The 27,305-nt window shown below is 34.6% G+C and overlaps 1 protein-coding gene across 2 annotated transcripts in view; it reads right to left on the bottom strand.

Annotated features, from left to right (window-relative positions):
* LOC127867497 (delta(24)-sterol reductase-like) overlaps nucleotides 1-27,305 on the bottom strand; it is a 131,307-nt gene that overhangs the window by 45,322 nt on the left and 58,680 nt on the right. The window lies entirely within an intron of this gene.

Here is a 27,305-nt window from a genome sequence, read left to right as displayed (position 1 = left end):
CAGTATTTTGTGTTTAAATATTTACCGTAATATGGGAAAAACACGCCGCAGCAAAAACAGTGTAACGTCACGTCATGCAAAACGCTAAGGCTAGCTTCCGTCTTGTCAAACAACACAGAAATCGAGTCAATCGTTATAAATTCAATACACAAAGACGAAAGTATGCTGTAAAAATAATAATTTTTTTAACAAACAGTACTTTACACGTATGTTGTAATTTTTTTAATTGAAAACAAGTATATTTTATAAATATAGAATAGAACAGGCGTGCGCATGCGCGGACTGCAACTGACGGATATTTGAGGTCACATGGTCATCTAGCCTAATATCTTTTGGGATACTAGGTTACCTGGTTATCGGGCTGATTTAAAGGCATGTGACGGGATAAATTCAAATATTGTCTTACCATTTAAGTGCTTTGAACTGTTAAATCATGGAGTCTGTAATTACCTTTTATGATATTGACAAGACGTGTTTTAATGTCTTTTAAATAGACGTTAAATAGGTTCAGCATACACACAAAAACATAAATAACCTGTTGATTAAATGATTTTTGGTCTACCTATCCACGCCTCCACCATTTCCGACTTTACATATGTGTCACATTTGAGCTATTTGGTAATTTCATAATGCTTTTATAGACATTTAGATTGGTTAAATTTCACGGATTTTTGGCAAGATCATGCTCGTGCTGTTTTAGTTGTCAACCGTATTGTTCTCCATAATTTCCGTCCACCTTTTGCAGTAATCGCCTTTATCAATTGGCTTAAAATTGTCCGTCATAGCAGTATGCGAAATTTTAACAAATGCTAAATTGTTTGCATTTTTTAGACATAACGAAAATATGCGAGGAAATATTAATCATCGTTCAAAGAGCATTGAAGCTACAAATTGGGCTTTGATATGATATAAGCAGCACATGGATATGTTATTACATATGCAGACTGTAAGTACTGCCATATATACATTTTAACGTACATTATGTATACGTATTTCTCATTTGTAAGTTACCTTGAACGATATCAAAAATCTTCTTGAAGGAAAATGAATCGTTTTACTAATTGTAAAATATGTCTACATAATAAAATGCTTGAACTTTTTTTTGTAACAAGCATTGAGTCAAAAAGGAACGCTTTTACGACAACCTATTCAAGAACACATGAAATGTCTTCTATTTCAAAGTTAAACGAGTCGTGAGTCGTAAGATATTGAACAAAATAGTGTAATTACAACATTTATGACTAATACATTTAGACTGTTTAAGTATACTATACCAGCAACAAAAGTATTTTTATATATAATAGCAATCAATACTCGTTGGATAAGTTATAATCGACCTCGAACAGTATTGTTGGTTGCTCACATAGGATTACATAATGTCAAAATCCGACGCAGAACAGTTATAGGTAATATTCTAAGAAGTGCTTTTGCCAATTATTCCAAACACCGACAGCGATATCGAAAGTTTATAAGCGTATAAATTAACTACATGTTCACCCCAATACGTTCTGAAACCGACAATTCCACACAAATTGCGGTTTTCAAAGCTCCTCGTTACAGAGAGCTGTTAAGTGTCTGTTTCTCGAATGCTTCATCTTATTATTGCCAATACAGACAGTGATATCGAACGTATATAAATTATTTGACGCTTTAACCAAATCCTCTCTTAAAAGCGATACAAGCCCATTCATAATTCGGTTTTTAGAGCGTCTCGTTCCGACAACCTACACGTGACACGCATCTTCTCGTTATACGTTCCAAACACCGACACCGAACAGTAGAGCGCCGGTGTTTCCACGGTGTAGGTAGCGAAGTCATCCAGTCATCCAGTTCGTTGTCCGACGCGCACCTGCTTGCTACCATCATTCCCCGACCCTTTTTCTCTCCGATATACATGATGACCACGATTGTATACCTGTCTTATTCCACTTTTTTCACCTGCTCTTTTTCATCGTCGCTACACAGTGTTGATACGTTGGCGCATAATTTCTGATGGTATTTCAATCCATGCATCTTCTGATCAACTACTGATTTAATGACGTCATAGACCAAATCTTGATTAAATTTCGTTTTTGGTTCCATTTTGTAGGACGGTTCCTGTTGTATCTGAATCTAAATAGTAAGAGCCGTCGACCCGTATGTACTTCCCGTCCGACCGTACTAAGTTTTCATGTTTTGTGTGAAACGTTTTACCGCCCAAAGTCCCCACAAACCGGTGTAACGTGAATCTCGCAAGACCGTGATAAAGTTAAGATTGACCGGAAAACAATGGGGTTTGCGCATGCGCAGTATGATGTAAACATGCTCGTGAGGTATGCAAGACTGAATCATTGTATTGTATCAACGATTCTTATTTTAATGATTATTGCGAATGACAAATGATTTAGATGCTAAAACCCTCTCAAAAACCCCGGACAAGATCGTCATGATATTTACTCGTTATTTTTCTGATTGCGTGAACACAAAAATTACATGGTTTGTATTACGTTAGCAGATTGACCCGACCCCAAGCAATTTCGGCTTGTGAATATAACCTGGGTAATGTATTATTAAAGTTTATTATAACAATCATATTTAAGTCAAAAATATTCGTTTTGATGCGTCGTTTTACTAGGTGTTCGAAGATGTTCAGGGGCATGTTGTTTAATTTGCAAATGTTCAGACGGAATGTGTTCAAAGAATGTCAACACACTACCAGGGTTGCTTAAAAACGTACAGTACACATATTTTTAAGAGTGGTCGGTTTCCGACAAGTGCAAGCCAGAAAACTGGGCCTACCGAAAGTAAGTTGTTGCTGTCCTTTTTTCCATTAAGTATATGTCTGTGAAAAAATCATAACTAATTTGAATAAATGTATTTTCTAATTCGATTGACCGTTTTGTTTATATATTTTGTACATAATAAGCAATAATGGAAAATAAAAAAAAAATAAAAAGCTGCATTTAAGGTATATGCAAATCTTCCACAAAAGATGAATATATTTGTCTCAATCATTCTAAATATTAATGGACTCATTAAAACCTTATATTAAATTTTGTGTTGCAGTTTGTTTTTTTAATAGATGGTTATCCTAGGAATGGAAGAAAGTATGTTCATATTCTTTCATCAGGGTAAACATTATAACTCGGGAGCTCGGTTAGGACGTCTGCTTCGGCTTCTATTGATTACCTCCGGAATTCTTCGATTCTTCTCGTGACGTCCCAACAGAAACTGCGTCATTTTGACCACTTGGCGCTTGTCTCATGCGGTTGAAAATCATTGTAAGATCACTTGAACAATACATGACAAGTTCACAAAGTCCACCATCAAACGATTCAAACTAATCTGACCTAAAATAAACCCGCAGTTGAGAATAGTATCTTGTGAATAGCTTATAGAAATGTATATTCACGATCTAGTTTTCTGATACTTTGTGAGAGATATCCCATAATTAAAATGAAAACAAATACAAAGGTTGAATGCACAACTATTCGAAATGGATGTCAAGTTAAACACTCCGTTTAATAAACTCGTTTTCATTCGCAAATTCAGGCGTCCAACTTTAATCCAACTTTATAGATCATAAATTAGTTTAACTAATTTATTGCTTCAATAACATTAGTAACAAATGTTACCTCTCCTATTGCGTTTCGTCGTGTGAGAGGCATACATTGATTTGCAATCTAATAAGACTGGTTTATTGTCAACGAAAATGCATTGAATCTATTACATTCGAAAACACAAATCGAACGATGTGATTTCGATGATTCTCTGTTTTGCATTCTGACTATTTGATTAAAGCAATTAAGCGGTCTTTTGAATCTGTGAACAGAATACACAATGTTCACCGTTGCTATAACTTGGGCTGTGTTTGGCATCACCGACGAGCTACATATCAAGTCTGGTTTAAGTACTTAACAATGGGTTCATTTTTGATAGAAGATCGTTATTCTACCTTCATAATCTTGCTCCATTGTTCAAGTCCTCTTGACACATATCATGAACCAAAAAGCATTCATCATAAAGATAAATGATTATTGTTTTTTAAACAAACCATGTGAGGGTTTGTGTTTGCCGCTTATAAACAAAAACGCTTTCGTGTTGTATGTGCTTCTGAGTAAATAACCCACTTAAAGTACAAATGTACACAAAAGAGCGAGCAAGAAACATCTGTTGGTTTCGTTTAAAAACATACATGAACACGTGCTCTTTGTAGATTTCCCATGAATAAAGCGCAATCTAGGTGATTTTTTTCCTTAGATTTAAGAACATAATTTGCAATTTGTTAATGGCCCGCAATTAATCTTTACACGCACATTGTATCCATATTATAAATCGTGATGCGCGGTAATTGATTAATGCAGCGATATTTATCTTTGCACACGTATTGTATCCAGGCATCACATTCCTCCTTGTCGCATGAATAGAGGTTTTGTATTGTATATTTGTCATTTTTCACGTAAATGTTTATTCAACATCAGGCATTGATATATTTATTATATTGCCCCTTTTGTTAAAATTCTATAAACATTCAGTTCTGTTTAATATATTAGACATGAATTTTAATCATTAATTAAGATTTCATAGAAACTTTAAAGTGCATACGTAAGAACTCTTTTGTTCATCTACATAAATATGAAACCGCAACATTTGGGCTATTGACAAGGAAACCTGTATGTGAACGAAGATATGTAAATGTAGCCATAAACATGCAGGCTTCAAGAAATATTACCATAACTATGTGGCTGAAGATTATTAGATATCTCACCTCCTACAAAAATGACCTAATCATATTGGCTTAGAGCGTTCACGTGCCCATGGTATATATTCCATACACCTTGAGTAATTTCCATACACCCCGAGTAGTCGGTTAAGATATAATCGTTTACAGTGTAAAACGTCATTACGTATGCTAAGATGACACATTTGTCTCACTAGGGGTGCTTTTAGCAGCACACATACATAACCTTTTGACTGATGTGTGTTCACTGTTTGTTGCTCTGGTATGTATATACACACAGTGTAGTAAAATAGTTACGAAATTGAAATTCATTCTCTTGTATTGTTATTTTTGATGGTATGAGATTAATTTGTATAAAGAATCAAATTCTGGACCAAGTTTGAGGTTGAGTGCTCATCAAAACCGGTTAAAACACCCAGTTCTTTTGCATCGACCGTTCCAGCGTGGTGAGCCGAGTTTTTATCGTGTATGTGCGTTTGTTATGTACGTGTACGTGTCTTGTCCAGTGCATTGGTTTCCTGTTGAACTGTTTTGGAATAGGTTTCTTGCCAAAAAACGAGGATCGCTTTGTATAATAAAGTTGTTCTCTTCTACTGCCGTTCTGTTTCACTGTATATGTATGTGAAAGCGTTTAGATTTTAAACAAGCAATTATAAATGCTGGGGAATAGAAGCTAATTATGTTAACAGTTTTCCGTTCCACGTGAGCCAATATATAAACATGCCTTGAATAAGAGTACCAATTTTCAAATATGTTCGATAAACACAGACACTAAATACGAAATTATACGGTCATTGTTCCATTATTGGCTTTTACTCAGTAATCATTGACGCGTACGAGGCCATTCGAAAAAGTTTACCTTTCATTTCACAGTGTAAACTTAGTGTTGGCTTCTGTAGTACTAGTATTCTAAATCTGATAATTTAAAAATTGTTTTCGAACTTATTTAAAAGCAAGATATCGATATGTCCACACACATACATATTTACGCGAAAGCGTGAGACAGTTGTGCTCCTGTGTCTGCCACTTTGTTAAGTTATTTGGAAGGAACTGCATGCTGAACAAATGTTTAATCTTTACAAAGATTGTCTTTAAACATTGATTTGTTACCTAACGATCGTAGCTAGGGAACCTGCAACTGTATGTTACATGCTTTCGCAAAATACTTTTCTTTTCTGTCAATATATTTGGAATAAAACATTATTGCTGAAAAAAGGCACCCTTATGATAATGTTCCGGAGTCAATTCGGACTTAGGCCTTAAAATGTGATCTTGATCTTAGTCACTTTTTCTTGCGGTTGCTAGTTTGTCTAACAACCAATGTCATTTATGCAAATTAAAAAGAAAAGATAATCCATTCTCCACAAATGTTTTCTTAAATTTTACCATGAATTTTGAAATGTTACAATAACTTTGAAGTTGATCCAATGAGTCTGGTTTTTGTTTGATACCCCCGTCACCTATTTTATTCACTTCTTCTTCGTCATTTAAAAATACATTCTGGACAAATTGATGGTCCTGACAAAGGGCTAAGAATAAATGTATTGTAATGGATGTTAAACATTCAATTCTTACCTGGACCTTTGACCTTTAAGCATGCATCATTCATGAGACAATCTATCCTATTGTATTTATCAACCCTATCATATTATTTAAAGATCCACAACAAAGTTGTGCTCCATACAAAGTGATTTTGATTAAGTTTCTTACGTTGAAGTGTTGAGCATTTTGCACGAAACAATGATGATAATCAATTCTTCAAAATTATTTGAAAAACACATCTTTTTAAAAAATTACTTAACAAACATTTGCTCATTTGAAAATGCTTCTAAACTAGATGAAATGGGACTTGACGACTTTGTTACCTACATAATGCTAACGGTGGCCGTCTTCAGTCACATGTCAGTAATGTGTCCACATGTTTGCCCTCTGTAACGTATAGCCGTAACAAACCGACAATATTGACGTATCTGTCGGTTGTCGGAAATTATAATGGTCATGGAAATCATTTAAATGGTTTCTGAAAAAAAAACGAGTTCATTTAATTCATAAAGACTAATTGTAAGAAACTATAGGTAACTATCGGTATGTTATGATGTTTGTTTGTATTGTTTTATGGTGAAAAACTGATATGATGCTGTTTTCGGCTTTCAAATTAACTGTGTTTTTATTTTCATTTAACAAGGCTTAAGCTTGTTCTTTGAATATCTATTAAAAGATGCAGTCTTTTACAACAATCACGGTATAAGTATAATAACAATTTTGTAGAGCAGGGATTATTTTCAATAACTTGCCATAAGTGACATTAATTGTAAGACGAAACGGCAATCACAAGAATCAGTGTCCAAGGTCAAGATCACAATTCAAGGTTAAATAAAAAAAAAGAACTCCAGGGACATTTTCAGCAAGTATGTATTTTCAAATAAACAGGCAGAAAAAACAATCATTCTGCGAAAGCATCCCACATACTGGGACTAGGTCGTAAGGGTAATGGATAACCGTTAAAATATCAACTAAAGTGACAAGCATGGTTAAACAGGCACATCAGTCCTATGCCCAATAATAAATATGTATGTTTGTGGATATATCGATAATCAAAAGTAAATTATTTCAAACCGCCACGTAACCGACAATAATAGATGAGTACCTATCCAATAATAGGGCAATAACCGTATCCATTTACAGTCCTTGTATTTATCGAACAGCTTTGAAAATGGGTACGCTTAGTCAATGCGCGTTTGAATAGTGGCTCACATGGAAATGAAAACTGAAATCAAAATTAGCCTCTATTTACCTAACTTTTGAGTTTTTGCTTGAAATCTAACTAAATCGAAAAGTGAAACTAAGCTGTACCAGCAGGAGATAAACCACTTATTAAAGTTATTGCCCGATGCGGTCCTATATAGGCAACGAACCAACTACCAAAGAGTGAATAACAAAACAATTCACTAGACAACATGTACAAAATAAAGGCAAAAACATTACCAAGACTGGGGTCATCGCCTTTGAACGGTCTTTGCAAAAGCACTGCGGGAACATGTTTCATCCAAACCTCCCACTTTGCCAATAAGTATTCCTCAAATGTTTGATTGTACATAAAAATTAATCCCATAGCGACACAATTCCAAAAAAAATAAAAAATAAAGCGAATACATTTACATTGTGTTACTATTTATCTACTCAATGGTTATACATAGAACACAACAAAAAATAATTGACACATCGCAGTCAAAAGGTTATGAATGTGTGCTGCTAAAAGTATCTAAGGTTAGACAAATAAGTCACATAGACATATCAAATATTTGGTCATCAGCTCTTAGCGTTATAGCAACGCTTATATCACCTGATGCAAGCGTGTTTATGGCTGGAGTGCAATTTAATGCTAAATAAACGGTAGTTCGAAGATATATTCAACTGTCCCTGTACGGCTGCCTATATCTTCCAAGCTGTGAAAGAGATTTGATGACGGCAATTTGTGTAAAGTAATTGTCCATAAAAACGTGCGAATAGTTCATCGATTAATTTATATCTATCGATCTCTCTTTACTTCAGGATACGAAATAATACCGAAAAGATTGTAAAGTACATCATAATACAAAGTCCCGTAAAGTTGAACAACAGCAGAAATCGCCCAATAACCGTCCAACCGATATGAAGGGATATGGAATTGCAATTATTGCCTAAAGCTAACGATGATATTAAATAACAAAATTAGCCCAAAATTTAAAGTAACTATAATTGCATATGTTCATTCCACATACATGTTTTCTAGCCAATTGCTGAAATGTTGAGAATTCATGGTATTTCGATCAACAGCATTCATGCGCTGATTGAACCAACTAATGACTTAAATAAAGTTAGAACTCTTATACATAATCTTAAAAGTTTCAATAAAATCATCATAAACCATAAACATGTAATCCAAATACATAATTAATAATTGAACAATTATAGAATTTTGAACAAATAGCGCGATTTTAAAATATAAAAATGAGGTTGAATAAACTTTTACGTGAAAAATGACATCGATACAAAGGTCTACTGGAGTATTCACAGGACACTGCACAGACGATTGTGATGAATGGACACAATGCGTAAGTAAAGATTTTGTGTGGTTCATTAACCAATCACAATGTATTTTATCAAACCTAAGGAAAGAATTCGCGCAGCTTTATCTATATTCATGGGAAATCTACGTAGTGGCCAAATTCGTTAAAAGGGAAGTTACAAGTCAGCTCATTGAAATTAAAAGGTCAAAATCAACTATTTGTATGCTGGGGACGCATCTGTACTGTCCTTCTGACTTTTAACTATCAACTTTTCTCACTTTACTTTTTTCTCATTCTTACTTTATCTTCTCACCACCCGTCGCATAATTGTCAAGCTTGACGGCAGCGACGTACGATGTAGATTTAGATGAATTGCTTCCATGGCCAGTCTGTGCCGATTTTTATATTACTTAAATACGCTAAATAGCTAAACACAGAAAACATTAGGCAATCTAAACAAAATTAAGCGCAAGTTTAGCGACGTTATTTTAAATGAGTTTTTCTCATTATGACGCTTTCCGAATTAGTACCAAAAGTCTCAGAACACGCGACAATTAAATATTATACATACAGCCCTCACATACACTTATAAAAACATCATTTAATGTACCTAACCAATTAATTTATGTGACAAAGTAGTCAAGTCTTTCTTTATATTTTCCAAAATAGTGTTGGTAAAATGAAATAAAACTGGCGCATGTTGAAAAGGCACTTTTGATAATATATAAGGCATTAACAGTACATTTGTATGCATATGTGCTCACAAACACTCACTATAGGCCTCTACAAAGCAAAGAAAATTTCAACAAAATGGCTGGAAATCGGGTTTTTTTTTTGTCACGAAAAAGAATTATAAAGTTGCTGCTCACATAAGGTTTTCTATTCTTTGCCAGATGGTATCCATGTTTTCCCAACATGGTCATTAAAAACGCAAATTTCTCCATACAAAAAAATAGTTTTCCGGAGAAACCCTGCTGAGACGTTATGTCAGACATATGTAAGTTTGTATAAATCCTTTAATTATTGTAGTGGCTTGCAAATTTAAGCAGTTTTTTTGCCCCTTGATGCCTGAACATGGCCCATTTTGCCCGATCTTCTATTTCAGGGAGCCACATTTCCAATCGCGAAATATTCCATGAATTATCTCCACACTCAGACCAACCAGAGGAAAACGGTTGATACTCGCTGAAACCGCTCCCGGTTGGCCTTATGATAGGCGTCATCCGATTAAAAACAAGAAAGTAATAAGGTAGATGTAATTTCTTCATCAAATGGCGGCCATTTTTCTCAAATCTGACCACGTGATTCCCCGCATTGATTTCGCTATTTTTTTAAGAAAATGTGTCAGGTTTTTTTCTACATGTTGGCCAATACCTTTGTTATCAATGCTCATACACAGTTGTTTGAAATTGGACTTGGAAAATTTTTCATTTTTCCAATTTACTTACCCTATGTAAGTTCACGCTTAAATATACAAAGCTGCTCGGATGGTATTATGCTGCTCACAAGGTATCGGGTTTCCTGGGGTGATTCATACTTACTCCAAACTTGATTTTTATCACGTTGGTTCACATTGTGTACACACCGGTCTTTCTGACCTGTGTACTAACGTGAAAGGAATTGTGGGTAGCACTTCTTTTACGAGTGAAAAGTGAAAGCGAAAGAAGTTCAGGTAATCGTGCTTCTGATAATCGATATCAGTCTCAATAGAGATTCAAAATCACATTTAAACATAATTAAATAACATTTCTTGAAACATATTTCCGTTTTTTCATTATTAACATTTTTATTCCTACGCAGAACTACTTTGGCGGAAGCATAATTCCCCAAACCAGGGGAATGTGATGCGTCTTAGTATGGAGGTGACAATAACGTAGTGACGTCACCATCTATGTATAGAATGCGTTGGTTCAGGCAAACAACAACGGTGAAAATTGTATACTCTGTACACAGATTCAAAAGACCGCGAAAATCGCCCTCATTAAAACAGTCGGATTGGGGAAAAGTGAACTCTTGAAAACGCGTCGTTTGATTTTTGTTTCCGAATGTAATCGATTCACCGCAATAACGTCATATGGACGATGGTCCAACGTCGCCCAACTTAAAATAGCATGTAAAACCATGTATGCGCATGCTCAGTAGCGGGCGCAGTAAATGGTTAAAGAGAAAGTAGATTTCGCCGCCATTTTGTGTGGTTGGTAAAATGTGGTTTGTGTCCAAATAATTAGACGGTATTTATTGTATATTGACCCCATACTTATGTTGTCATTGCATACATTTTTATTAATGGGTTTCGGCCCGTAGCCTTGTGTTCGCCCTATATCATGTTCGCCTTGGGTTCTGTTAACCCTTCGATTCAGTGAAAGTAATAAACGGAGAAAAAAAACATGTTTGTTTTTAAATTGTATTATTCATAACACAATTGTATTGGTTGTGTCTTGTACATTTTTGATATCTGATACGCAAACATATTCTTGAAGTGAAATATTTAGCCAGCAATAGTTCTTCCCCATAGTAAATACTGGAAACCATACACAATTGCTTACATGTATCATGCAGAGATCTCCCTCTGGTTTAGTTCAAACCTGTATATTTTAGTTTGATTGCATAGGGCTTATTTGAAAAAGCTGTCAATTTTGTTTCCTTTGCCTAGAACCAGTACTTTGTGTCTATGGGGAAGATCTAAAGAACGCTTCCACAGTGGGGATCGAACCCGTGACCTCCTGGTCGCAATGCGGACACCTTATCCTTTACGCCACGGCTACCTCAGGGTTTGGGGTAACGGTTCTGTTTGTCAAGGTATTCCGAATCATTAGGCATTCTCAATCAACATTTTCATTTAAAAAATCTAACGTTTGGTATGCGATTCGAATGGTTATTGTTGTTTCTAAAAATTTAATCCCCCAGCCTGTAAAAAATGAAGAATCATTGTTTTTGATGAAAATGTTGATTCAGAATGCCTTATGATTCGGAATACCTTTACAAACTGTACCTGTACCCTGAGGCGGGGGAAATAGGGCATCATTAAAAAAAAATTTGGACTTTAAACCAAACATGAGAAACAATAGAATATGTTGTTTTAATCACTTGATTAGTCTTTATTACCGCCAAATTAAATACATAAAAATTCTATTTAGTTTTAAACATTTTGAACTTGACAATTCTGGGTCTAGGGCAATCAATTTGGTTGAGTGTCGGGTGAATTTTTATCTGGGGAAAAATGAACACTTTTTTGTTGGGGGAATGGCGCCTTATTTTGGCAAAGTCTTGAATCGTTATAAGACTTATATAGTATTCTATTTACCTGTCAATAATATCTGCAAGGAGAGTTAGACAGTATAGATAGATATTTACATGTACATGGTCACTTTTAATGTCACTCAAATAGATAAAGTAATCAGTATTGGTATTTAATGGTATGTTTTTTTTCATGAGAATAAACTTAAGGTTAATAGTGATTACTTTGTATAATAAAACAAAGTGCAAATATTGCAATAAAATATTCATTTTTAACACCATTAAAAAAAGTTAACAATATCTATACACGTTCCTTGGTATTTTACCCTAGCATAACTGCTTCAATCACATAATCATTATTTCAATCAATTAACTGGGTCCGTTATCTCATCATCTCTTTATAAATCATATATATTGATAGCCACCTGCTTCGTACACATTTTAAACTAATATTTCAGACACCAAACGCAAAGCCTATCCCAAGGCAATGCCCCATTTACGTGGGAAAGGGCAAGACGACTATGTACCTCTGGGTAACAGACCACGTTCGCTGGGTGCAAGCGCTGACGGCAGACCCCATGAAGCCGTTGATGTCAGAGGCACGTGCTAAGACCGGGCGGAAAGTGAAGTAGACAAAGCCGAGGAATTACTACTCTTGCTCGCTGTGCGACCGTTCGGTGATTGACCGGCTGCGTCATCTAGAACAGGAGCACAAAATGGAGGCTGGGACATTCAATTTAGTTTACACAAGAGGGCCGTTTCCGGAAGATAAGTGTTAAATTGTGTTCATGTGTTTTTTTGTATTTAATTTCTCATATTTCTATTAATGTCTAATACAAAATTGTACCAAACGATTTGTATTTTTTACAATTAAACGTCATTTACAGGTCGCAAAATATTCAGGAAAGGTGACCAGCAGACTCGCCACTCATGATGACTCGGCATAGGAGGATGAGAAGGAGGAGGATGAGGAAGAGGAAGAGGACTTTTCGTTCCTTACGCGGAAATACTGCATGAGCCTGGAACCCAATGCAAGGGTGATGCATGGTCGGAGAAGCTGCAAGTAACAATATGCATTGCTTATATAGTGTTAAGTCTCGAGTCCGTTTACGGGGTAAAACCAGTACTTGGTGCATTAAGCCCTGTTTTCCCAGATTTTTTAAAAATTATATACATTTCAATTGATAGTCAGTATTATTGCAACATGTATATATATTAAAAAGCGTGAGGAAATATATATAAGTACATTAAAATTTAAGATACTAGATGACTTCGCTACCTACACCATGGAAACACCGGCGCTATACTGCTCGGTGTCGGTGTTTGGAACGTATAACGAATAGATGTATGTCATGTGTATGTTGTCGGAACGAGTAGCTATAAAAACCGCATTATCTATGGGTTTGTGTCGGTTTTAGAAGAGGATTTGGTTAAAGCATCAAATAATTGATAAACTTTTGATAGCACTGTCGGTGTTGGAAATAATTAGCAGGAGCATTCGAGAAACAGACACTTAACTGCTCTCTGTCAGTCTTTGAAATTCTTAAAGCATATGTGAGCAACCGACAGTACTTTTCGACATCGATTACAACATAAGTAACAGGTATTTATCGCCTTAATATATACCTTATATAGTATAGTTTAATATTTCTTTTTCTAAATGTATTTGTTGTAAACGTTGCAATATTACTAGCTTGTTGAATATTTGACGACTCACAACTACTAGAAAATCAAAACAGAACAAAGCTTTCCTTGTTTGACTCAAACAGTTGTTACACAAACCTTAAATGCAAACATGGCCTATGCTTATGGCTGTTAAATGTGATACACTTTCCATTCAAACATGAAATTGATTATGGTCTGCCTTATGTAATACTTTTGGTCTTATATATAAATACTTATGGTCTGATATATGTAATACTTATGATATGCTATTGTAAAACATATGGTCTGCTATATGTAATACGTATGGTCATGGTCCACAATATATATTACTTATGGCCCGCTATATGTAATACGTATTGTCTGCTATATCTAATACTTATGGTCTGCTATGTGTAATACTTATGGTTCGCTATATGTTATACGTATACTCAGCTAAATCTAATACTTATGGCATGCTATATGTAATTATTATGGTCTGCTATATGTAATACGTATGGTCTTTAATATGTAATACGTATGGTCTGGTATACGTCATACTTATGGTCTTCTATATTTAATACTTATGGTCTGCTATATGTAATACTTATGGTCTGCTATATGTAATACTTATGGTCTGCTATATGTAATACTTATGGTCTGCTATATGTAATACTTATGGTCTGCTATAGGTAATACTTACGGTCTGCTATATGTAATTTGTATGGTTTGCATGGTCTGCGCTATGTAATACTAATGGTATGCTATATGTAATGAATATGGTCTGCTATTGTAATAATTATAGTCTGCTATATGTAATACTCACAGTCTGCTATATGTAATACTTATGGTCTGCAATATGCTATACTTATGGTCTGCTATACGTAATTCTTTTGGTCTGCTATATGTAATACTTATGGTATGCTATATGTTTTACTTATGGTCTGCTATATGTGATACGTATGGTCTTTTATATGTAATACTTACGGTCTGCTATATGTAATAATTATGGTCTGCTATATGTTGTACTTATGGTCTGCTATCTTTATAGAGTATAGTTTGCTATATGTAATAATTATGGTCTGCAATATGTAATACTTATAGTATGTTTTACTTTTGGTCTGCTATATGTAATATTAATGGTATGCAATATGTAATACTTGTGGTCTGCTATATGTAATACTTATTGTCTGTTTTACTTTTGGTCTGCAATATGTAATACTTATGGTCCGCTATATGTTTTACTTATGGTCTGCAATATGTAATACTTATGGTCTGCTATATGTTTTTCGTATGGTGCAATATGTAATACTAATGGTCTTCAATTTGTAATACTTATGGTCTGCTTAACGTTATTCTTATGGTCTGCTACATGTAATACTTATGGTCTTTTATATTTAATTGTTATGGTCTTCTATATGTAATAATTATGGTCTGCTATATGTAATTCGTATGGTCTGCATTATGTAATACTTATGGTATGCTATATGTAATACTTATGGTCTTTAATGTGTTATACTTATAGTATGCTATATGTAATACTCACGATGTGCCATATACAATATTTATGGTTTATGTAATTCGTATGGTCTGCATTATGTAATACTTATGGTATGCTATATGTAATACGTATTGTCTTTAATGTGTTATAATTATAGTATGCTATATGTAATACTCACGGTCTGCTATATGTAATACTTATGGTCTGCTATATGTAATACTTAAGGTCTGCTATACGTAATCCTTATGGTCTGCTATATGTAATACTTATGGTCTGCTATATGTTTTATTAATGGTCTGCTATATGTTATACGTATGGTCTTTTATTTAATACGTATGGTCTGCTATATGTAATTCTTATAGTCTGCTATATATTTGACTTATGGTGTGCTATCTTTAAAACTTATGATATGCTTTATGTAATACTTATGGATTGCAATATTTAATACTTATGATCTATTTTACTTATGGTCTGCAATATGTAACACTTTTGTTGTGCTAAACGTAATTCTTATGGTCTGCTATGTGAAATACTTATGGTCAGCTGTATGTTATACTTATGATCTGATATATGTTTTACTTATGGTCTTTTATATGTTCTACGTATGGTCTTTTATATGTAATACTTATGGTCTGCTATATGTTATACTTATGGTATGTTAAATGTAATTCGTATGGTATTTTATATCTAATACTTATGTTCTGCTATATGTGATTCGTATGGTCTGCTATATGTTTTACGTATGGTCTGCTATAATAAAAACTTATGGTATGCTATATGTAATACTTATGTTCTGCTATATGTAATACTTAATATGGTCTGCTGTATGTAATACTAATTGTCTGTTTTACTTATGGTCTTTTATATGTTATACTTATGGTCTGCATTATGTAATACTTATGGTCTTCTATATGTTTTACTTATTGTCTGCAATATGTTATACTTATGGTCTGCTATATGTAATACTTATGGTCTGCTATATGTTATTAGTATTGTCTGCTATATGTAATACTTATGGTATGCTATATGTAATACTTATGGTCTGCTATATGTAATTTTTATGGTTTGCCATATGTAATAACCTATGCATTTTCTGCTTAAATGCTTAAATGAAAGTCTTACAAACTCTCAATCTGCTTTGAACGATTATTAATAATAGCATCCGTTGTTTGCAAAAAATAAGTACAAACAAGTAAGCAATTGTTTTCACAATTTGGTTTTTGTCGTGATATGTTCGCTTTACGTGTTTTGTATATTTTTAATAAACATATAAAAACGTGTTATCAAAATACCAGGTATTACAGATAACGTGATTTAAAAGTTCAATGCTCTTAAATGGTAAGACAATATTTTCATAATGTGTTTTTGCCAATGCAATTTTACTTCGGAAATCGATTTTGATCCCACAAAAGTAAGCTGTGCTATGTGTAAGTGGTTGATATCTACTGTAGAATTTGTGACACTCTTTCATAAATTTAGATTTTATGAATTTTAAGTCAATTGTTGACTGTAAACACTCAAATTTAATCTTCTTAAACGGAATTTCAATTTAAGTCTGAGTGGGATGTTATTAGGTGAACTTTAGATATTTAAAAGTTGATATCAATAATTAAATACCGATCGAACATTTCAATGGCATGGATCATAGTAACAGTAATTTGATGTGTTAGTAGACTTGGTGTGTACATCATGGGTTTGCATATATGCCTGTAGGCTTGCAATGCAGAGCGTCTTCCATTGAAGTCTGAGTGCTTTGTTATTAGGTGAATGTTAAATACTTAACAGTTGACACCAATAATTAAATACCGATCGAACATTTCAATGGCATGGATGCATTATACGCCTTTGCACGTAATTCATGGGTTTGCATAATGGCTCACAATTGCACGTAATTCATGGGTTTGCATAATGGCTCACAATTTTCAAACTAAAATGAAGCCATTTGCATTTTTAAATAATTGATGAAAAGTTGACACGTTGTGTATCGTGTTTTTTTCTTAAAATTTTACACAGCATATGTAAAAATCCATCACGATATGTACATTTCCAGAAAGGAAATTTATTTCTGCGTTGAATATGACCGGGTTCGTGAAAATCGCTGCACAATTAATGAAAGTTTTGCTGTTCAAATCGATGAAATCTGTTTTCGGTGATTTTGAGTTGGATACCCTGTTATATATATATTTGATAGTGACAAATTTATTTTTCAGAAAAGTTGGTTTTTCGTTTAAGAAAAGTTGATTTTTCGTTAGAATTATATTATTTATCATTTAAATTGATGTTTTTACTAATTTATATCAAATCCACATACTTACCACCTGTGTTGCAGACGCTCGTTATCTGGGATATTGTCCACACAGACCGTCTCAACGGGATTCGTTTACATGCGATAGTAAGAAAGCGACCCTATGCAAGAGGCGAAACATGACAAAGACAGTTTGACATTGCCACTTCCACCTTGAAATGATATTCGTTCTGGGAAAATTGGGCTTAATCCATGTGCGTGAAGTGTCGTCCCAAATTAGCATTTGCAGTCCGCACAGGCTTAAAGTCTTTTCGCGTTTATGGTATGTTTTCGATTAAACGGACGTCTCTTCTTAGCGAAAATCCAGTTAAGGCGTAAAGTATCGTCCCTGATTAGCCTGTGCAGATTGGACAGACCAATCTGTGACCACACTTTACACACATGCATTAATTCCAGTTTTCCCGGAACGAGGCTCACATTATGCCAAGCTGGTATCAGAGGCATAATAAATAGCTATCTCTTTATATCGTGTAATGTCACCTTTTCATTACTTAATTTATCAAAACGTACCTTAAATCAAGATTTGAGATCGGACACATTACATGCTGGACATGTTCATAGCAAAGGTCGTTCAACTCTGATAAGAAACAGAATATAAAAATAATGTGGGTGTGTTGAAGTCAAAAAGCCCATAATACTGATTAATTGCGCGAGTTCACAGTATGTCATTCGAAATTGTAGAATGTGACTTTAAGCCATAAGAATATGCACGAAAGCTGATAAGATGTCAAACAATATGCTGAAATGTTCAATAGTCAACTTAAGGGAAATCAGTAACCATTTATCTTGGTTAAAATGGTAAGCCGACATAATGCTTCTCAGACAGAGCCTGTTTAAAAAGAAATGCATTATAGCTTTATTGTTTTATTTACACTGATCCGGATTGGCTTAGTGTGAGCAATCTGATTTCATAAGCCGAACACGCATTAGGACAAAGACAGCAATTACTCGTTCTGCCCAGGAAACGGAATTGAGAGCGTTTCAATAAGTTTTCGACTGTCAAATCGATCAAATTCAAATAAATATAGGAGGCAAAAATGTAATATTTTCATAACAAGTTATTATAATCGATGGTTGTCGGATCATGCAATACTATATAAAAAACGTGGATACCCCAATCTACCCCCGGACAATACGCTTAAAGTTATCAGGCCGTACTCTGGAGTTCGTTTTAGTATATGTCCGTACCCCGTGTACTTTGAATTTGAATTACCCGCATACTTAAAAATACCCGGATTACGTTTAAGTAGTACCTGAGCCGACAATGACCAATCGAGCTTTATTTAATTATCTAATCTAACCCCGTTTAGACGAAGAGTGTCGCCTCTGATTATCCAGGAAGATAAGTCATGCACATGCATTAACCCCCTTTAGACGAAGAGTGTCGCCTCTGGTAATCCAGTAAAATAAGTCATGCAAATGTATTAACCCCCTTTAGACGGAGAGTGTCGCCTCTGATAATCCTGGACGATAAGTCATGCACATACATTTACCCCCTTTAGACGGAGAGTGTCGCCTATGATTATCTAGGACGATATGTCAGGCACATGCATTAACCCCCTTTAGACGGAGAGTGTCGCCTCTGATAATCCAGGAAGATATGTCATTCACATGCATTAACCCCCTTTAGATAGAGAGGTTCGCCTCTGATAATCCAGGACGATATGCCATGCACATGCATTAACCCCCTTTAGACGGAGAGTGTCGCCTCTGATAACCCAGGAAGATAAGTCATGCAATGCATTAACCCCCTTTAGACGGAGAGTGTCGCCTCTGATAATCTAGGAAGATATGTCATGCACATGCATTCACCCCCATTAGACGGAGAGTGTCGCCTCTGATATAGAGAATAACAGGTTATTGTCCCATCGTTTTGTAATATATCAGGCGAGGCTTAGAATAATATAACGGCGAGGCTTGCCGAGCCGTTATTTTATTCGTAGAGCCTAATATATTAAACAAAGATGGGACAGTAACCTGTTTTTTCTGTTTTTTAATACCACATTTTCCTAAAAATCTGCAAAACAATCCATTTCTTTATATTTAATATGTACGGATCCCGCTGATTTTGCTGATCCGGCTTTTACACGTTGACATACATGTAGAAACGGCGTTCGAAAAGACAACACGTATAACCGCTTATTTTAAACATCGTATGGAGAAAAAAAGTTGTTTGAACTACGAATGGGAAGAGTACAACCGCTTTAATTATAAACGTCTTGAATTGGAGATCAGGAATAAACTGCAGCGACAAATTTAATCTAAGAACACACTTCACCGAATAGTTTGGAGACGCCATTTTGGAGATGTGTATTAAAATTGACATTTTGATGATGGTGTCAATAATGACATAAGCGTGTTAAATCGTTTGTTTAAATAGTTGAGGATAAGCAAACAGTTATCATTTGTCTTGAATTTCTGTGCAAAATTTGCGAGTTCAAAGACTATATCGATATTTAGGATTTATTGCCCCTTTGATGACGTCATTTAACTTATGCAGTGTGGGCTGTTGTGGTTTTTTTTAATAAACGTTTTTGTGATTTATGACTTTAAAGGGATCTTTTCACGCTTTGGTAAATTGACAAAATTGAAAAAAGTTGTTTCAGATTCGCAAATTTTCGTTTTAGTTATGATATTTGTGAGGAAACAGTAATACTGAACATTTACCATGGTCTAATATAGCCATTATATGCATCTTTTGACGATTTTAAAACCTAAAAATTATAAAGCGTTGCAACGCGAAACGATTGAATAATTTGGAGAGTTCTGTTTTTGTCGTTAAATTTTGTGAAACTACGCAGATTGCTTATATAAGGTATAAAATACTTCACGTGTATGTACTCGGCGGAATAGCTCAGTAGGCTAGAGCGTTTTTACTTCAGGACTCTGGCAGGACTCCAGGGGTCACTGGTTCGAAACCTGGTCCGGGCAATGTTCTTTTCCTTTTTTTAATTTTATTCTTGATTTTTTACTGGAGCTTTTACGATCCAATGTTTACATTTATCGATATAAAGCATTTAATGAATAAGTTAAAAAATGCCAAAATCTGTGAAAAGGCCCCTTTAAACTAGAATAAAATATGTACGTTCTTGGCATCAAATTGTTTGTTTTGTTGAACCTGATTCATGTTGATAGAAATTGTTGACTTTATTGAAAATCCCACGTAACTCCAAACATTGACTGATAAAAGAACTTCCTGTTGGCCTTATAAAAATATATCAGGTAACGTTATATCAGGCAGATATCAATGCGGTGTTATAATAAAATCCAGGACGATATGTCATGCACATGCATTAACCCCCTTTAGATGGAGAGTGTCGCCTCTGATAATCCAGGACGATATGTTATGCACATGCATTAACCCCCTTTAGACGAAGAGTGTCGCCTCTGATAATCTCGGACGATATGTCATGCACATGCATTTACCCCGTTTGGATGGAGAGTGTCGCCTCTGATAATCCAGGACGATATGTCATGCACATGCATTAACCCCTTTTAGACGGAGAGTGTCGCCTCTGATGATCCAGGACGATATGTCATGCACATGCATTAACCCCGTTTAGACGGAGAGCGTCGCCTTTGATAATCCAGGACGATATGTTATGCACATGAACTAACCCCCTTTAGACGGAGAGTGTCGCCTCTGATAATCCAGGACGATATGTTATTCACTTGCATTAACCCCCTTTAGACGGAGAGTTTCGCCTCTGATAATCCAGGACGATATGTTATGCACATGCATTAACCCCCTTAAGACGGAGAGTGTCGCCTCTAATAATCTAGGACGATATGTCATGTACATGCATTAACTCCGCTTCCCCAGAGCGATTTTCAATAATGTTTGTCAACTTTTCGAACCATACTCTGATATGTCCATCCATTCCCTAGTTCCCTAGGCTCCTGAAAGTTGTACTTCGACCCGGCCTTACGTGTAACAGACATTCATTCTTTTCACTTTTTGTGATAATAACTTCTAGTATCGACGAATTTTCAAATTACGAAGAGAAAGTCCAAGATCATTTGGCAAAGGTTAAACTCTAAGTCACATTTCAAAGTTCGGGGTTAAATTTAAAAAAAAACACATTTTGGATAAGGGTTCAATTATTATTATTTGGCGTAAGTGAAATGGCTTCTGATAAACAATGTCTAAGGTCAAGATCACAATTTAAGGTCAAAGCTCGATTCAACTACACGCCCAGTGTAATGAGCGTGGCATTTGTAATAAGATCACAAATTAACCGTTAATGTGTACTTTTAAAGAAATATCGAGATTCTTGTTTCTAAATATTTTCGAACAATATGTCATATTATCCAATTCCAAAATCTACTTAAGCCAACGAAATGAATTATGCATTATTTTCCAGTGTTTATCGAACCGTTTTTAAAATTAGTCCTCTTATTCAAGGCGTGTTTAAATATTTTATCACATGACACGGAAAACTGGAAATAGAATTTTCTTCCTATCATTAGTCTTTTTACTTATTTGCTATCAAATACACATAATGTGAAACTTAAGCTGCATCAACAGGAGACAAAAAACCCTTATAACACCATGCGGTCCTTTATTTATGGCAATGAACATAATTCAAAACATGTGCGCAATACAAGACACGCACGTATGTTATAAATGCACAAACATGAACAAAACCTGGTCACCGTCTTGGAACAGTCAACGAAAACGCACTGGGTTTTTACCGTTGTTAAGGAATAGATCTAAACACGACACTTGCTAAAGAATTATTCATTTACATTTGAGTGCTATAAAATTAACCTCATAGAATCATACATTCAAATTAAATAGCTGTAAAAGAATATACTTTTTAATATCTTTGCTATTGAACTACATTGTACTCGATGGTTATATACAGATTAGAGCAAGAAACAATTGACATAAAGCAGTCGAAAAGTGATGTATGTGTGCTGCTAAAAGTATCGCTAGCAAGACAATTAGCTCACATTGGCATATCCATTTATGGTTGCCAATTTCAGCAAGCAGCTGAAGAGAATTGGTGACGGCCATTTGTGTAAAGTATTTGTTCATAAAACTCGAAAGGTTCATTGAGTTATTTATATCGACCGATCTCTCTATACTTCAGGATACGAAAACAATATACAAAGATTGTAAAGCACATCGTAACACAAAGTTCCGTTAAGTTGGACAACCATACAAATCGCCCAATAACCGTCCAACAGAGAAAATATAATCGCGGAGTGAAATTACGGCCAAACGCGAAATATTAAATTGATGCTGATAATTAATTAAAATACATCATTTGGCAATAACACTACATGTAAATAGTCCACATAGAGTTTTTTCTAGTCAATATCTGAAATGTTGCTAATTCATATGATCAACATGATCAGCATGCATGTGTGATCGGATCAACTACAAAGTTATAACTTATAGAATTCTTATCTACGATCTTTAAAGTGTCAATGAAGTCAGCATAAATCATCAAAATTCAAGTCTTATATATGATAAATAAATGATATATTATTTTTCACAAACGGGATGATTTTTTTTCAAATATATAAATGTCTGATGTTGATTAAAATATTACGTGCAAATTTACATCGATTCAAAAGTTCTATTCACAGGACACTTTGCAAAGACGATTTTGATACATGCTACGGCACGATGCGTAAGTAAAGATTATTGTCGGTTCATTAACCAATGGCTATGTTTTTATCAAACCTATGGAAAGAATTTGCGCGGGTTTAGCTATATTCATGGGAAATCTACAAAGAGCACATGTGCATTTGGAATTCAGTCTAGTGTTTATAACAGCTTGTGCGACGACATTGGCCAGTTTATCATTGAAATCTGTACATGTTGGCTGCTTTCATGGAAAACGGGGCTTAATGCATTTTAAATAAGATTAGCCTGTGCAATCCGCACAAGCTAATCAAGGACGACACTTTCTGATTTTATGGTATTTTTCGTTTAAAAAAACTCTGGTACTTGGATGACAATTAATGTATATGCATTAAGCCTTCATTTCCCAAAATGAAGCTTAAATTTTCTTTTTTATTTATGATTTGAAAAAAAAAAGATAAAAGTGCTAATAACTTCAAAATAACCTCGCTGACAAGGCAAATAAACAAATCACTTTTAAAGCAAATAAACAACCAATGAGTTCTAATTTTTTACCTTGTGGTATTTTAGTAAACATCTAAAAAGGGACATTATCACAGTTTGTCATTAAATGCTTAATATTGATAAATGTAAACATTGGATCTAAAAAGCTCCATTAAAATAAAGAATAAAATTAAAAAAAAACAACAAAAAAGGTTACCCTCAACTGGGCTAGAACCACTGACCCCAGTGGATGAAAGTCTATCGGTAAGACCACTCGGCCATCCATGCTCACACAATGAGAGATGTATTTTATTCTTTATATGTATAATCAATCCTCGTATCCTGAAAAAAATATAACGACAACATCAGAACTCTCCAAATTATAACATCGTTTATTTTTGTCAATTTACCAAAATGTGAAAAAGTCCCTTTATTGTCTTCAGACTTGCAAATTGAATGAGTTCAATACACTGTCAGATCTTACATCATGCGTGTAGGATAAAGGTCAATGTCACAACTGAATTTCAAACATCAAGTACAGGACATTCATTCTTAGCACTTTATCGTGATAATATTTTAGGCCAGTATAAAGTGATTTTCAAAAAAAATCAAAAGTGAAATACATTTAGTCACGTAGTGTCTCAAATAAAAACAATGCTGATTTGACCAAGGTGAAACTCAAGGTCATAGTTCAAAGTTCATGATAAAGTATAAGAACAATTTAGTGGAGAAATGAATATTATCAATAACTTGCCATAAGTGACATTGGTTGTAAGACGAAACGGCAACTACAAGAATCAGTGTCAAAGGTCAAGGTCACAATTTAAGGTTACATATAGAATTCACAACTTTATGCACATTTTCATTAGCTCGACATTTTTCAGCAAGTATGTATTTTCAAATAAACAGGCAGAAGAGACAATCATTACCCGAACGCACGTCACTTACTGGGGCCAAGTCCTTATGTCCAATTCCAAGGTTACATATCAGTGTGACAAACCAACTCTTTGTCAAGATTATACATTTTTTTATGGATGACCTTTAATTAACAACAGAAGTGGCAAGCATGGTTAAACAGGCACATCTATATTACGCACAACGATACATATGTACGTTTGTGGATATATCGATAATCTTATTTTCAAATATTGGTTTAAACATATTTTCCGATTAGCCGATTTCGACAACAACAGTAGCAACGCAAAGCCCACACTGTGAAATGAAAAGTAAACTATTTACAACTGCCACGTTACTGACAATGATAGATGAATACCTGGTCAATAATAGGGCAATAACCATATCCATTTACAGTCTCTGTGTTTACCGGACAGTGTTGAAAACTGGTACTCCTATTCAAGACGTGTTTAAATATTGGCTGACATGGAGCTGAAAACTGAAAATAGAATTAGCCTCTATTTACCTGCCTTTATACGTGTTTGTTTTAAATCGAACCAAATGAACATACAGTGAAACTAAGCTGCACCAGCAGGAGAGCACATGCTTATTAACCAATGTAGTACTTTTTTATGTCAAGAAACCAACTACCAAAGAGTGAACACAAAACAACTCACTAGACATAAAGTAAACAATGGCAAAGAGGCAAAGGCAAAAACATGAACGCAGCTGGAGCCATCGCCTTTGAACGGTCTTTGCATAAGCACTGCGGGAACAGGTTTCATCCAAACCTCCCACTTTGCCCATTAGTATTCCTCAAATGTTTGATTGTACATAAAAATAAATCCCATAGCGACACAATTCAAAATAACAATAAAAAATAAAAATAAAAGCGAATACATTTACATTGTGTTACTATTTATCTACTCAATGATTATACACAGACCACAACAAAAAATAATTGGCATATCGCAGTCAAAAGGTTATGCATGTGTGCTGCTAAAAGTATCTCAGGTTAGACAAATTGGTCACATAGACATATCAAATATTTGATCTTCAGCTCTTATCAATATAACAATGCTAATATCACCTGATGCGAGCGTGTTTGTGACAGGAGTGCGATTTAATGCTAAATAAAAGGTAGTTCGAAGATATATTCAACTGTCCCTTTACGGTTGCATACATCTGCAAGCTGTGAAAGAGATTTGCTTAAGATGAACAGCATTCATGTGCGGATCCGACCAACTGATGACTTAAAGATAAGTTAGAACTCTTATACATGATCTTCAAGGTTTCAATAAAATCATCATAAAAATTAACATGTAAACCGAATACGTTTTTAATAATTGAAAAATTATAGAATTTTTAGCAAATGGGGCGATTTAATATTATATAAATTGTGTTCATTAAACTTTTACCTGAAAATGACATCGATACAAAATGTCTATTCACGGGACACTGCAAAGACGTTTGTGATGAATGGACACAATGCGTAAGTAAAGATTAATTGTGGTTCATTTACCAATCACAATTTATGTTAGCAAATCTAAGTAAAAAATTCGCGCAGTTTAAGCTATATTCATGGGAAATCTACATAGATGGTTTTAAACTCAACAGAGGTTTGGTGCTCGCACTGTTGTTTTTTGTTGTTGTAAATGTGAACCTCACGTGCGTAAGCGATTTAAAAGTACATATAATACCAATCGTGTTTTTATAAACTTTTTTATAAGTTTTATAAATGGCATTGTTTGTTTCAAAGTACAATACTAATTACTCATTTTGGTGAACGCTTCTTTGGTAAATGATTTGTGTAAAGGAACAATATATGTTAAGGAACATGACACATAAAGCAATATTATGAATTTAAAATGTATGATCAATCATAAAGGTTTCTCATTTTATAGTTTATGGGATTGTGTGAATAAAGGGTTTCTTCTATCAAAGCAGCATAATTTGGTACAACTCAAGAATGGTTACACATAATTTGAATGCTTGGTAGCATAGGTACATGACTGAAGATTATAAATATGTAGGCTTATTGCATTACAGGTAGTATGTTTGCGATGTGGAAAAATATAAGTAGTTTGTACATGTGTAAAGAATGAAAACCCCGGATAATCCTATGACTAAAAAGTGACAAACCAGGCAGCCTAAACCGCGCTTATTCACGAAGGAACTTTTTTCGCGAAACGTTAGTTAAAGTTACGTTAAACTTAGTATTACGCTGTTAGTGTTAATGTCTTAATTGATAAATATTCGGCAGAACATGTTAACATAACTTTTGCTGGCGATGTGTGTAATGGATTTTATTTATCTGAACAATTGAAAATAAAGTATTTAATCCAGAATTGTCTTATATCTCGAATGATAACTGACATTGAAAATAGTGATAAATTGCGATGCGTAAGAACATGATGAATCCATTGTTAAGTACATACAGTTACTCCAGACTTGATTTTTATCACGTTGGTTCAGGCAAACACTGGCCATTTTATACCTACGGTGAACATGTATACTCTGTACACAGATTCAAAAGACCGCTAAAATAGCCCTCATTAAAATAGTCGGATTGGGAAAAAAGTGAACTCTTAAAATCGAGTCGTTCGATTTTTGTTTCCGAATGTAATCAATTCACCGCAATTACGTTGACAATAAACCTCGACTCGCTAAGTTACATTCCGTCCCTTGTTAGATTTCAAACCAATACATGCCTCTCTCGCGACGAGACTTAACCGGAGAGGCGGAATTTATTACCACTGTTATTGAAACAATTTATGAGTTTTACTTCTTTATGGGCCATATTGTTGTCTATAATATGGTTGGTGCCGACTACATTAGCAAATGAAAACGAGTTTATCAACAGATTGTTTAACTTGACA

This window comes from Dreissena polymorpha, chromosome 2, assembly GCF_020536995.1.
Source record: "Dreissena polymorpha isolate Duluth1 chromosome 2, UMN_Dpol_1.0, whole genome shotgun sequence".
NCBI lineage: Eukaryota > Metazoa > Mollusca > Bivalvia > Myida > Dreissenidae > Dreissena > Dreissena polymorpha.
Note: the sequence above shows the minus strand (reverse complement) of the source record. Positions and strands in the feature narration are given on the sequence as shown.